The sequence below is a fragment of the Narcine bancroftii genome, chromosome 12, assembly GCF_036971445.1.
Source record: "Narcine bancroftii isolate sNarBan1 chromosome 12, sNarBan1.hap1, whole genome shotgun sequence".
Classification (NCBI taxonomy): Eukaryota; Metazoa; Chordata; class Chondrichthyes; order Torpediniformes; family Narcinidae; genus Narcine; species Narcine bancroftii.
In genome coordinates, this window is record NC_091480.1 from 55,983,267 (window position 1) to 55,996,782 (window position 13,516).

General features: G+C 36.8%; 1 protein-coding gene across 5 annotated transcripts in view; it reads right to left on the reverse strand.

The window, feature by feature from the left end:
* LOC138746425 (STE20/SPS1-related proline-alanine-rich protein kinase-like) overlaps positions 1 to 13,516 on the reverse strand; it is a 252,576-nt gene that overhangs the window by 231,774 nt on the left and 7,286 nt on the right. The window lies entirely within an intron of this gene.

A 13,516-nucleotide genomic window follows, 5' to 3' on the forward strand; every position in this document is an offset into this window, starting at 1 on the left:
AAAAGTTTAGGGGGATCTTCTTCACACAGAGTGGTGAGTGTGTGGAACGAGCTGCCAGCTGAAGTGGTGAATGGGGGCTCAATTTTAACATTTAAGAAAAATTTGGACAGGTGTATGGATGGAAGAGGTATGGCCAGGGTGCAGGTCAGTGGGACGAGGCAAAATAAATAGTTTGGCACAGACTAGAAGGCCCCGTTTTCTGTAGTAGTATTCTATAGTTCTGCATTCTATTCTAATAACCTGAACCATCAAGACTCCACACGTGCTGCCTGATCTGCCAAGTCCTTCCAGCATTTTAATTTCTCTTTATCATGTCTCCTCATAATTAAAGGCCATTCAGTCCATCAAGTCTACACCAGCTCTCACACCAACTTCCATTTATCCCACTTAATTCCACTTTTCCTTTGAAGTTGTTTCAATCTATCCCCTACTCATTTTCCCTGTTACATATTCTCCCCTCATCAGGGGCGATTTACAGTGATTAACCTGTCAACCCAATAGGTCTTTGGACATTGGAGGGAAACACAAGGAGAAATCAATATATAGAGGTACCAACTGAAGAGCGTGCAGTACTGGCTCTCATATTAGGGAACGGGATAGGACAGGTGACAGAATTATGTGTAGGGGAACATTTTGGGACCAGTGATCATAATGCCATTAGTTTCAAGTTAATTATGGAAAAGGATCAATCTGGGCCTCAGGATGAGATTCTAAATTGGAGAAAGGCCAATTTTGAGGAAATGAGAAAGAATCTGGAATGCGTGGATTGGCATAAGTTGTTTACCAGCAAGGACGTGCGAGGTAAGTGGAGGATTTTCAAAGGTGACATTTTGAGAGTACAGAGTTTGTATGTTCCCATCAGGATCAAAGGCAAGGTTAGCAGGCAGAGGGAACCTTGGTTTTTGAGGGATATTGGGGATCTGGTTCAGAAGAAGAGAGAGGGTATAACAGGTAAAGGCAACGTGGAGCAAATGAGGTACTTGAAGAGTATATAAAAATGCAGGAAAAACCTCAATAAGGAAATCAGGACGGCTGAAAAAAGACACGAGGCTGCTTTGGTAGACAATGTGAAGGAAAATCCTAAGGGTTTCTACAGCTATATTAAGAGCATTGAAGATCAGAGTAGTCGGCTTTGTATGGAGCCAAATGAGAGGGGGGGGGGGGATCTTAAATTGCTCCCCCCCATCAGTATTCACTCAGGAAATGGGCACAGAGTCGTGGGAAGAAAGAAAAACAAGCAGTGGAACCTATACAGATTATAGAGGAGGAAGTGTTTGCTGTCTTAAAGCAAATAAGGGTGGATAAATCCCAAGGGCCTGACAAGATATTCCCTTGGACCTAGTGTAGAAATTACAGGGGCTCTGGTAGAAATATTTTAAATGTCCTTAGCCATGGGTGTGGTGCCAGAGGATTGGAGGGTAGCTCATGATATTCCAAAAGTAACCCTGCAAATTATAGGCTAGTGAACCTGACATCAGTGGACATCAGTGGTAGGTAAATTATTATAAGGCATGTTCTAAGAGATTAGATATACAACATTTTCATAGCCAGAAAATGATTAGGGATAGTCAACATGGCTTTGCGCATGGTAGGTCATGTTTAACCAATCTTAGAGAGTTTTTTGAGGTTACCAGGAAAGTTGATAAAGGAAAGGCTGTGGATGTTGTCTATATGGACTTTAGTAAGGGCTTTGACAAGGTCCCACATGGGAGGTTAGTCAGGAAGGTTCAGACGCTGGGTATTCATGATGAAGTAGTGAACTGGATTCGACAATCACTGGACGGGAGAAGCCAGAGAGTAGTAGTGGATGATTGCTTCTCAGACTGGAGGCTTGTGACGAGTAGTATACGTCAGGGATCAGTGCCGGGACCATTGTTGTTTGTTGTCTATATCAATGATCTGGATGATAACGTGGTAAATTGGATCAGCAAGTTTCCAGATGACACTAAGGTTAGAGGCATTGTGGACAGTGAAGGTGGTTTTCAAAGCTTGCAGAGGGATCTGGACCAGCTGGAAAAATGGCAGATGAAATTTAATGCAGACAAGGGTGAGGTGTTGCATTTTGGAAGGAAGGACAAACCAAGAAAGGACATACACGGTAAGTGGTCGGGCACTGAGGAGTGCGGTAGGACAGTGGGATTCCCTGAAAGTGGTGTCACAGGTGGATAGGGTTGTAAAGGGAGCTTTTGGTGTCTTAGTCTTAATAAATCAAAGTACCGAGAACAGGAGTTGGGATGTTATGGTAAAGCTGTATAAAACATTAGTGAGGCCAATTTTGGAGTATTGTGTGCAGTTTTGGTCACCTAACTACAGGAAAGATATGGGTAAGATAGAAAGAGGGCAGAGAAGATTTACTGAGATGTTGCCCGGACTTCAGGAACTGAGTTACAGGGAAAGGTTAAATGGGTTAGGACTTTATTCCCTGGAGCGTAGAAGAATGAGAGGAGATTTGATAGAGGTATTTACAATTATGAGGGGTATAGATAGAGTAAATGCATGGGAGTGTGGAACAAACTTACAGCTGAAGTGGTGAATGTGGGCTTGATTTTCACATTTAAGGGAAATTTGGTCAGATACATGGATGGCTATGGTGCAGGTCAGTGGGACTGTGCTGAAAAGTGGTTCAGCACAGACTAGAGGGGCCGAAGAGGCCGGTTTCGGTGCTGTAATTGTTCTATGGTTCTAAAGAAGGTGGAGCAGACCCACGTGGCCATAGAGAGAGTGTGTAAACTCACACAAGCAGCACTGGAGGTGGTGGGGGGGGGGAGGATAAAAAACACATAGGACTCTGGAGCTGGGAAGCAGTGAACTCGAATCATCCAGGAGGACCCAGTTTGATGTTGTTCATCCCCATCCCAGAATGATGTGGAAAGTGCTCACCCCTTTACATTTTCTGAATGGAGTTGAGATAAAGCACGAAGAAACAGCCAGGCCTCTGCTCCCATCCTCCAGTTTTAGGATCCCTTCAATGTCCTGTGAAATATATACCCCATTTCAAACTCAGTCACCGTCAGTCACATCCACCTTTGAGCAGAGCTCGGCCAGGGCTCTCTCCCCCACAGACGTGGTCGCCGGCCCCGCATCTCCGAGCAAAGTGCTCGTGCTGCATCCTCCTTTCCCCACAATAGCAAGTGACTATTCCGCACATTTTGCACAACATTCATGAAAAATGAATGAACATTTGTAGAAAAAAAATTAACCATCAGTAACAATAGATCAAGGAAAAGACAAATGCTGGTTACATAGTTAACCAGTAAGCACAGGGACGTGGTAAGACGGGATAGAAGAAAGAGGTGTATTCCACCTCTCCCCAGCTGGATCATTAAATACCCGGTTTTTAAAAAGCATAAAAGTGGTTAAAAATAATATTTACAGTTGTTTAAATAACAGAGATTTATGATGGCATCCAATGTGAAAAAATTTAAACATCTTCAGAAAAAACTACCATATAAAAGTGCGGAAGAATTAAGGCCTACCTGCATAGCTGAATCCATGGAGTCGTCGTTGGGAGTCTCCAAGCCTCAGAGGACTTCAGCCCATTCGAGTCTGACTCTGGCGCTGATCTTGCCTCCGCAAGATGGCGCCGGCGGTGAGCCATTGCCAACCCGCATTCACGTGAAGTCGTGCGTGTGGGCGCCACGGCCGATAAGGGGACGCGAACCCGCGACCTCGCTGGGCGGCCCAGTAGCGTGCAGTGTAGCATCGGAGGATGCTACTGCACGTCCGACGGCTTTGCCTGGCCTGCTTGGGGCATCGTGGGTCTGAGAACTCCTAGATAAAGTGTGGGCTATGGAGGAGCCCAAACGCCGGCATCCCGAAGAGGTCAGGGTGCTGGCGTCGGGTGTCCAGACCTGCAGCCATTCAGCCAAAGGACCTACGATGATTGAGGAAGAAGAGGAACTTACCTTATTGGAATTCATCCAGGAGGAGGAGCTTGCAGTTAAAGAAGGTGGATCTCAAAAAGTGGAATCTGGACTGGATTCAGTGTTTACTGTTTTGGAAGGGATTGCTTGTCAAATGCATAATATGTCAAAGCAAATATCAACTCAAGTGAATCAAGGATTTATGGAGATGAAAATAAAAATGAATACTTTGTGTGATGAAATGTCAACTGTAAAACAGGAAATGACTGTAGTTAAAAGTGATATTAATAGATGTATAAAATCAGTTGATACTGTGCAAGATAATTTTAAGAAAATTGAAACATCCTTTTCTTAGTGTCAAACTCAGGTAGAATGTAATAGAGAAAAAATGGAAAAAGTGGAAGGTTCTTTTGTAGATTGGGAGATTCAAAAAAGAGATTTAATGAAGAAGATTGATTCATTGGAAAATCAAAGTCGAAGGAATAATGTGAAAATAGTTGGTCTTCCAGAGGACATTGAAGGAGCTGACCCTATAAAAATTTTTAAGCACTGGATCCCAGAGGTGCTGGGTAAAGAGTTTTTCCTGAAGGTTTGGAACTGGATAGGGCTCATAGAGCCCTGAGAAGAAAACCACTTCCAGGACAAGCACCGAGAGCAGTCTTGGTTCGTTGTTTAAAATATCAAGATAGAGAAATTATTTTACGTATGGCAGTACGGAACGCACAGCAGCATCGATCTCCATTAATGGTTCAAAATAACAGAGTGTTCTTTTATGCCAATTTGAGCCAAGAGGTTATTAGAAGACTACGAGAATTTAATATGGCCAAAGATGTTTTGTGGCGAAAAGGCTACAAGTTTGCTTTTTGTTATCCTGCAATTTTGAAGGTTTTTTATGGAAATTTTCAATCTCAATTTTTTGAGAATGATCATGATGCTTTGGGTTTTGCTAACTCTTTGCCGGAATTGTGAAGAAATGGGTCTCCTCCTCCGTTATCTCCTAAGAGGAGAGTAAATGGAAATGAAAATGGACATGGGAATGGAAAGTATGGAAAGAATGGAAAGAAAGAAGAGTTGACACAAAGTCTTCTTGATGTTGAAGATCCGGAGCAGTCGTTGGGCTTCTAATCATTGGGCTGAATATACAGACTATATTCTATTGTGTTTGATTAAGTAATAAATGTGTATCTGGCTGGGGGGGAGGGGTGGTGGATGACACTGAACACTTTGATAGTCATTTGCCACTAGTGGGTTCACCACACCCAGATTTTTAGGGTATTACTACCTTTAGGTGGTTTTTTTTTGTGTTTTTCTGGTTTTTTAAAAAAATTTTTTGAGGGTGTTTTTTCTTGGAAGAATTATAGAGGGGAGCATTATTTTATAGTACATAAATATATTACTAATTTAAAAAGATGTCTAAATTGAATTTTGTGACTTTTAATGTTCAGGGGTTAAATAATCCAATTAAGAGAAAGAGAATATAGGCTTATATTTTAAAAAAATGAAAATTGATATTGCTTTTTTACAAAAAACACATTTGACTGAAAAAGAACATTTGAAATTGAAAAGAGATTGGGTTGGTCATGTTTTTCTTTTTCTTTTAATTCTAAGGCAAGAGGAGTAGCAATTTTGATTCATAAAAATTTACCATTTGAATTAAAATCTTTAGAGGGGTATGCTGGCAGAGTATTAAGAGTGAACTGTAAAATTTTTGCTGAATCTTGGACTTTGTTGAATCTCTATGCCCCTAATATAGATGATGAGCAGTTTTTTTCAGAAGCTTTTTTATTGTTACCTCAAGTTAATGAAAATGTTTTAGTTGGTGGTGATTTTAACTGTGTTTTGGATCCTTTATTGGATAGAAATCCAAAAAGTATAAGGAAATCAAAGATGGCAACACAAATTAATGTGTTAATGAAAGATTTAAATTTGGTGGATATTTGGAGAAAAGTTAATCCTGCAGAGAAAGATTTTCCTTTTTATTCTTCACGACATGATTCGTTTTCTAGAATTGATTTATTTTTGGTATCAGCGCATTTACAAGGTAGAGTATTAAGAGCTGAATATAAAAGTAGAGTTATATCAGATCATTCATTATTACTTTTTTCTTTTTTTTTTAAACTTTATTTATTCATTCAAAATACAGATAATAAGTAACATACATAACAATAAACTTAAACATGAATGATATATTTTATATATATATAAAAGAAAAAAGAAAGAAAAAGAGAAGAAAAAAAGAGAACCCCCCTCTTTCAGCCAACTCTCCTAAGGAGAGCCATAAAAAAAGAAAAAAAAATAAAGAAAAATTAAGCATACATATTAAGATCTAGTCAATGTAAATCAAAATGTAAATATTCTGAATATAACAACCACTTATTAATAAAAAAATTATAATTACTATGCAAAACATATGTAATTTTTTCCATTATTAAACAATATTTCATCTCATTATGCCATCTATTAATATCAATCATATTCATTTCTTTCTATGGACTAGCAATACATCAAAGATCGAATTTGATAATAAAGAAAAAGAACTCTTATCAATACCATAACTGTCCCTCATCTAATCAAAAGATAAAAAATTTACCTTCTTTAAAACAATCTCCCAAACTTTCCACACCTTTAAATCTCCAATTTAATAAACCGATTATGTATTGAGAAAGAAATAAGTTGATTATTATACAATGGAGTCAAGGCCGACAATTCACCACTAATATCTATCATTTTCTTTTTCTTCGTCCATAACTTCATTAAATGTTTTAATATAGGCACATTATATTGCTGTAACAAATTTACATTCCATCTAAACAAAAATTGATGTATTTAAACCTCGAACATTAAAAGTAGCAAACCTCAACTTTGACATATCTACTAATATTACTAAGAACTAATAATACATTAGAAAAATCATCATAAAAAAGTTTATAAAATTTATATACTAATAAATATATAAAAATTCAAAATAACGTAAATAGGCCCTCCAATAGGAGAAAAAGAAACCATAAATTAAAGACCAAATAAAATAAAAATGAAAAAAAAATAGAAAAAAAAAGTTAAAAAAAAAACAAAAACCCTCAAAAAAAAAACTACCAAAAGGTAGTAATCCCTAAACCAATCTTGGGTGTGGATCACCCACCAGTGGCTGATGACTAATAGAACATAGAGCAAATCTCTCCCCCCCCCCAGCCAAACAAAGAATAACAACAAAATATCATAATAACATAAAAATAAAGTAAGAATAAGAAAGTTCTTCTATTCATCCAAGAGATTCCAAACTCGACGACCCCATTTCAGGAGAAGTTGGACTCTTTCCATTCCCATTTCTCCCATTTCTACCATTTCTTCCGTTTCCAGAACAACCAGATTTTTCTTTGAGACAATGGTGGACTACGTCTTTGTCCTCGTACATCTGGCAACGAATCAGCAAAAATCATTGCTTCACGTTCATTCTCAAAAAACCGAGATTGAAAGTCTCCACAAAACACCTTAAACACTGCCGGATAGCGAAAAGTAGACTTATAACCTTTACGCCACAAAACTTCTTTAACTGAATTAAATCGATGTCGATGGTGAATAACCTCTTGACTCAAATCGGGATAAAATAAAACTCTACTATTCTGAATCATTAACGAAGCTTGTCGTTGTCTCGCATTTTGCACTGCTAGACGAAGTATTGTTTCTCTGTCCAAATAATTCAAGCATCGAATTATCACAGGTCTCTGTGATTGACCAGGCAGAGGCCTTCTTCTTAAGGCTCTATGAACTCTTTCCAATACCAAGCCTCCAGAGAAAAATTCTTGCCCCAATATTTGTGGGATCCATTCTGTAAAAAAACGAAGAGGATCTTGTTCTTCCATACCTTCCGGCAAACCAACAATCTTCACATTGTTCCTTCTACTTTGATTCTCCAAATAATCTATTTTCCTCTCTAACTCCTTCTCACGTTCTCGCAATTCTTTAACGGATTTCTCCACCTCCATCACTTTTTCTGTATTAGAGGCCACTTGTTGTTTACATTCCAAAAAAGCAGACTGAAATTTTTTAAAATCTTCAGAAAATACTTCCACATGTGCATTAACCGTAGGGAATTCTGACCTCATACTCTCTTTCATTTGAGATAATTCTTGCATAATCGGCTGAGTAACAGTATTTAACAGGTTAAGTTGTAATTCAGAAAGACTCAACCCTGTTTTCTTTAACGTAGTGTCAGAACCAGATAACTGCAGCTCCTGCTGCAGCTCAACAGCAGGCATTCCAACAGATTTTTTAACAGATTTACTGCGAGTTTGAACTCCCAGCGACGGCACCCCGGCCTCCTCAGGAGGTTGATGCTGATCTCCCCCCACAAATCGCAGTTGTTTCAAGAACTCACGGACAAGTTTAAGGTCTTCAGGTTGGAGTACTGCCTGAGTGGTTTCAAACAATGGAGTCATTTTCCTACGAATTCTCTCTGTTAAAGTTGGCAGGCTGCCAGAATCAGAATCCACTTCTTGGGAACACGCACCCTCCTCCTGAGAACGAGTAATTCCAGCGATATCCTTCTCCTGATGAGTAGTAGTCATTTTTTTTCCAGCTCCCACAGGCAATAAATCTGAAGCTGTAGCAGGTTTTTTAGGCTTTAAATCTTCAACACTCTGAAAATGTAATTTCTTCTGTACTTGAAGTTTAATCTTTTTACCATTAATGGGCATAACAGTTCCTTGATACTTTAAACTAAGTTTTTAAAAAGTTTAAACTTAAAAACAAAAAGTTAAAAACGGGTTCTTAAAAGTCTGGCCAGAGAGGTCGAGATTACACGTCTACACTCTACGCCATCTTGCCACGCCCCCATTATTACTTTTTTCTTGTGAAAATTTGAAGGTAGTACATCCATCGTTTAGATGGAAGTTTAATGTAATGTTATTGAAAAAAAACAGAATTTGTCACTTATGTTAAAAAGCATATTTCTTTATTTTTGACTGAGAATGTTATTCTGTGGAGAGTCATTTTGTAATATGGGATGCTTTAAAAGCTTATTTGAGGGGGAAGATTATTAGTTATTCTACAAAAGTTAAGAAACAATATATGGCAGAAAGTTTAGAGTTAGAAAATAAGATTGCTGAGTTAGAGAAAGATTTTCAGAAAGATGTAACAGAAGATAAAAAAAAGTTGCATTAGCGAGGTTGAAATTACGCTATAATACTTTACAAACTTATCAGTTTGAGCGCTTAATTAATCGATCTAAACATTATTATGAGTTGGGGGAAAGAGCTCATAAGGTACTTGCTTGGCAATTGAAAGCTGAACAGACGTCTCGGACTATTAATGCTGTTAAGAAGAATTCAAAAGTTACTTAAAAACCTCAGGAAATAAATGACCAGTTTTATTCATTTTATTTGAAATTATATACTTCTGAGGGGAAACAGGATAATGGTTCTATTGATTCTTTACTTACCTAAATTAAAGTTACCAGCATTATATGGAAATGATATTCAGGAATTGGAATCTTCATTTACGGATTTTGAAAATTAAGGAATCTATTTAGGAAATGCCTAATGGAAAGTCCCCAGGGGATGATGGATTCCCTGTGGAATTTTATAAACTTTTTTATGATGATTTTTCTAATGTATTTGGAGAACTGTTCAATCAAGTAAGTTACTGAAGATCAGAAGTTACCAGCATCATGTTCAAGTGCTTTAATAATTGTCATTCCAAAAAAAGATAGAGATCCATTAAAAGTGTCTTCATATTAAATGTAGATTATAAAATTATAGCGAAAGTATTAGCTAATAGACTTGCTAAATATTTACCCAAATTGGCACATATTGATCAAACAGGTTTTATTAAGCATAGAAATGCATCAGACAATATATTTTAATTAATTACTTTGATTAATGCATATCGAAAGCAACCTAACCATGCAGAAAAAGCTTTTGATAGGGTTGAGTGGGATTTTTTATTTAAAGTGTTAGAGAAATTTATTGGTTGGGTTAAAGTTTTATATACGAACTTGATTGCAAGGGTGGTGACAAATCGACAGATTTCTTCACCATTTAAATTGACTCGTTCAACTCAACAGGGCTACCCATTGTCACCAGCCTTATTTGCGTTGGGTATTGAACTGTTAGCTCAGGGCATTAGACAAAATGAAGAAATTAGAGGGATGAGGGTTAAGAATGAAGAATATAAAATTAATTTATTTGCGGATGATGAGTTGGTATATTTGACGGAACCGGAACTGTCGTTGAATAAATTGCAAGAGTGCTTGTTGAAATTTGGAGAACTATCGGGATGTAAAGTTAATTGGAATAAAAGTGAAATTTTGCCAGTTGGAGTGGGAGATTATTCTGAATTTAAAACTATTACAAAATTAAGGTGGACAAGTAAAATTAAATATTTAGGTGTGTTTATGGATACGAATTATCAATCATTATATCAATTAAATTATGTACCTATATTAAGACAGATTAAAGCAGATTTGATTAAGTGGAAAAATCTTCCATTAACTTTGATTGGTCAGGTTAATTGTATTAAACTGAATATTTTTCCTCGAATTCAATATTTATTTCAGTCACTACCTTGTTTACTTTCGAAGGGCTTTTTTCAAGATTTGAATAAAGCGGTGTGAGAGTTTTTATGGAAAGGTAAAATAGCTCGAGTGGTGTTGCATAGACTTACATAGAAGTATGCATTGGGCAGATTACAATGACCACATTTTCAAAATTACTATGAAGCGGCCCAGTTGAAGTTTGTTAGTAGATTGATGGATTTAGATCAGCCTCCTAGCTGGGCTAAGGCGGAGATGGTGTGTATTTCTATGGTTGAGATACATGAATTTATATTTCATTGGAATTTGATTTTGTTACAGCAATATGATATGCCGATATTGAAACATTTGTTGAAGATTTGGATTTAAAAAAATAGGGTGTTAAGGTCAAAAGATAAATTATCAATTTTAACTTCATTGTATAATAATCAGCTTATTCCTTTTTTAATGTTCAATAATCATTTAAAGATTTGGGAATCTAAAGGTATAAAGACAATACAAGATTGTTTTGTGGAGGGGCAATTTCTTTCTTTTAATCAATTGAGAGAAAGATTTGATATACCTGTAAATTCTTTGTTTGTGTATTATCAATTTAGAGCTTTGATAAAAGATAATTATGGTAGAGAGATGATTTTACCTACTTTGTCGAGATTTGAACCTTTGATTTCCTCTATACTGCAAAAGGGTTATGTTTCAGTTATGTATAATTTGTTACAAGATAGTATGGATAAGTCAGATTGGGAGAAATCTAAACTTAAATGGGAGAGTGATTTAGTATTTATTTTTCCCGAAGATGACTGGGCGAATATGTGTCAGGACAATTTAATTAAATTAACTAATGTAAGACATGGAATGGTTAATTATAATTTTTTACATCAATTATATTTGATCCCGGAAAAGTTTTAAAAAAAATACAGATTTAGTAATTCGGATTCTTGTTTTAGATGTGGCTCATGTATTGAAACTTTTCTACATGCTGTTCGGAATTGTGTGAAAGTTGAATCATTTTGGCAAGGAATTAAAGTAGTTTTGGAGAAATTAAATATATATAACATTATATATTATTTATTTTTTCATATTACCGTTAGATCCAATGATTTTCTTGTTGGGAAATTTGTATTCGTTAAGGGGAATGGGATTGGATAAAATTCAGATTGCTTTTGTACGTTTGGTGTTATCAGTAGTGCGCAAATATGTTGCTAGTTCTTGGAAAGATGATACTGAGATTAATATAGCAACTTGGCATAATGAATTGAAAGTATGTATTGTTATGGAAAAAATTACTTATAATTTACATGATAATTATTCTTCTTTTGTAGTAAGTAGTCTCCATATTTGAAATATATATGCATTTAGATATACTTTGAAATGTTATTAACATTTATAATATTTTCTTTTTTTATATATTTTTTTTTGCTCCCCTTAAGGGAGTTGGCTGAAGGGGTGGGAGGGTGGAGTGGGTGTTAATATCTTTGAAAAATCTTTTATTATTTCTATACTGTATGTTATGTTTTTGTTATCTTTTAAATAAAGTTAAAAAAAAACCAGTAAACACGACTCACATTAAATAGTTTGAAAAGGATTCTGCAAATGTGGCATTTTGTGACAAAGTGAGCAGAAAGCATTTCAAACGCACAATGTGTAACTTAGCACCTGCAACAAAAAAAAAATCTTGAACCCATCTTGGATTACAACCTGCTGTGCATATTAACCAAGTAAAAACAACGCTGGAGAAACTCAGCAGACGAAACTTTATAAAGACGCACAACCAATGTTTCAGGCTCGAGCCCTTCATCAAGGCATGGGCAAAATGTCAGCAGGTGTCCAAACAAAATGATGGGTGGGGAGGAGCAGGGTCTCACAGGCAGGAGGTAATACAGTAAAATTCCCGGTATCCGGCACCTATGGGGATTGGTACATGCCGGATAAGTGTATTTCTCGGAAACTTAAGATTTCATGTTGTGTGATTGGTGAACTAACCACAAAGTGCGCCAATGTTAAACTTCTGTATTTTTTAAAACCATTATTTTTTTTTGCCAGTTGCTTGAATTCCAGATAACAGGGGATTTTACTGTAGGTGGAGAAGGGAGGGATTACTCCCTATTACCTCCTGCCTGTGGGACTGTGCTCCTCCCCTCACCAATTTTGTTTGGGCTCCTTCATGCCTTGATGAAGGCCTGAAGCCCAAAATGTTGATTATATAGCAAAGATACATAAAGGACAATGACCTGCTGAGTTTCTCCAGTTTTATGTTTTTACTTCAACCACGGTGTCTGCTACTTTCCTGTTATACTCCATGCATATCAATTAATTGCTGCTTCTTTCATTCTATAATCCCCCCCATCTACTGCTATCACCCAATGACATTTGGACAGATAGTCATTCCACAGGGTGAGATGGTTGTAAATGGGCCACTGAAACAGTTTAAATCTGTTGAAGTACGGACAAACACTTCAAATTCCCTCCCTTTCCCTCCTGAGCACGTCCTTTGGCTCCTTTCAGCAGACTACGTCAAAGTGGCTAAGGAACAATTTGAAAATTGTCAAATGTGAACATTTAAAATAAAAAAAGGGGATAATAGCAACTAGATACCAGAATGCTGAGATCAATGATAGATCTCATTGAAACATCACGATAGACAAATGTGTAACAACAGGGGTCCAACATGTCCGTTCTTGCAAGCTCTGCGGTGGGGAAAAAGTGATCCAGTCTACCAATGTTTTCAGTCACACACCTGATCTGCTTTCACCCTCAGATGAAAGATGCTCTGTTCAAATTAATGCCATCAAATATTTTAAAAAATCAGTATTTTCTCGTGAATTTGGAGAAATCACCACGTTCATTCTTCTTCATAGTAATAAATTATGAATAGACTGTTTATCTGCCAAAATGAGTGGCAGCTTATTGCTCTCATGGAGCAGTTGTATTGATGTATGAGGGAAATAGTGGTATTGGAAACCTGCAAATTTCCCCATTGGTTAAAGGAAGCTTGTGAGCAAGGCATCTGCCATTTGTTCAAAATGACAAGGGGATAAATCTCGAGACAAACCATTTTACTTCTTGTGCTTCTTTAAAAAAAAATGGGCTATAATAGACACACATGCACAGATTGACACACTTCCAA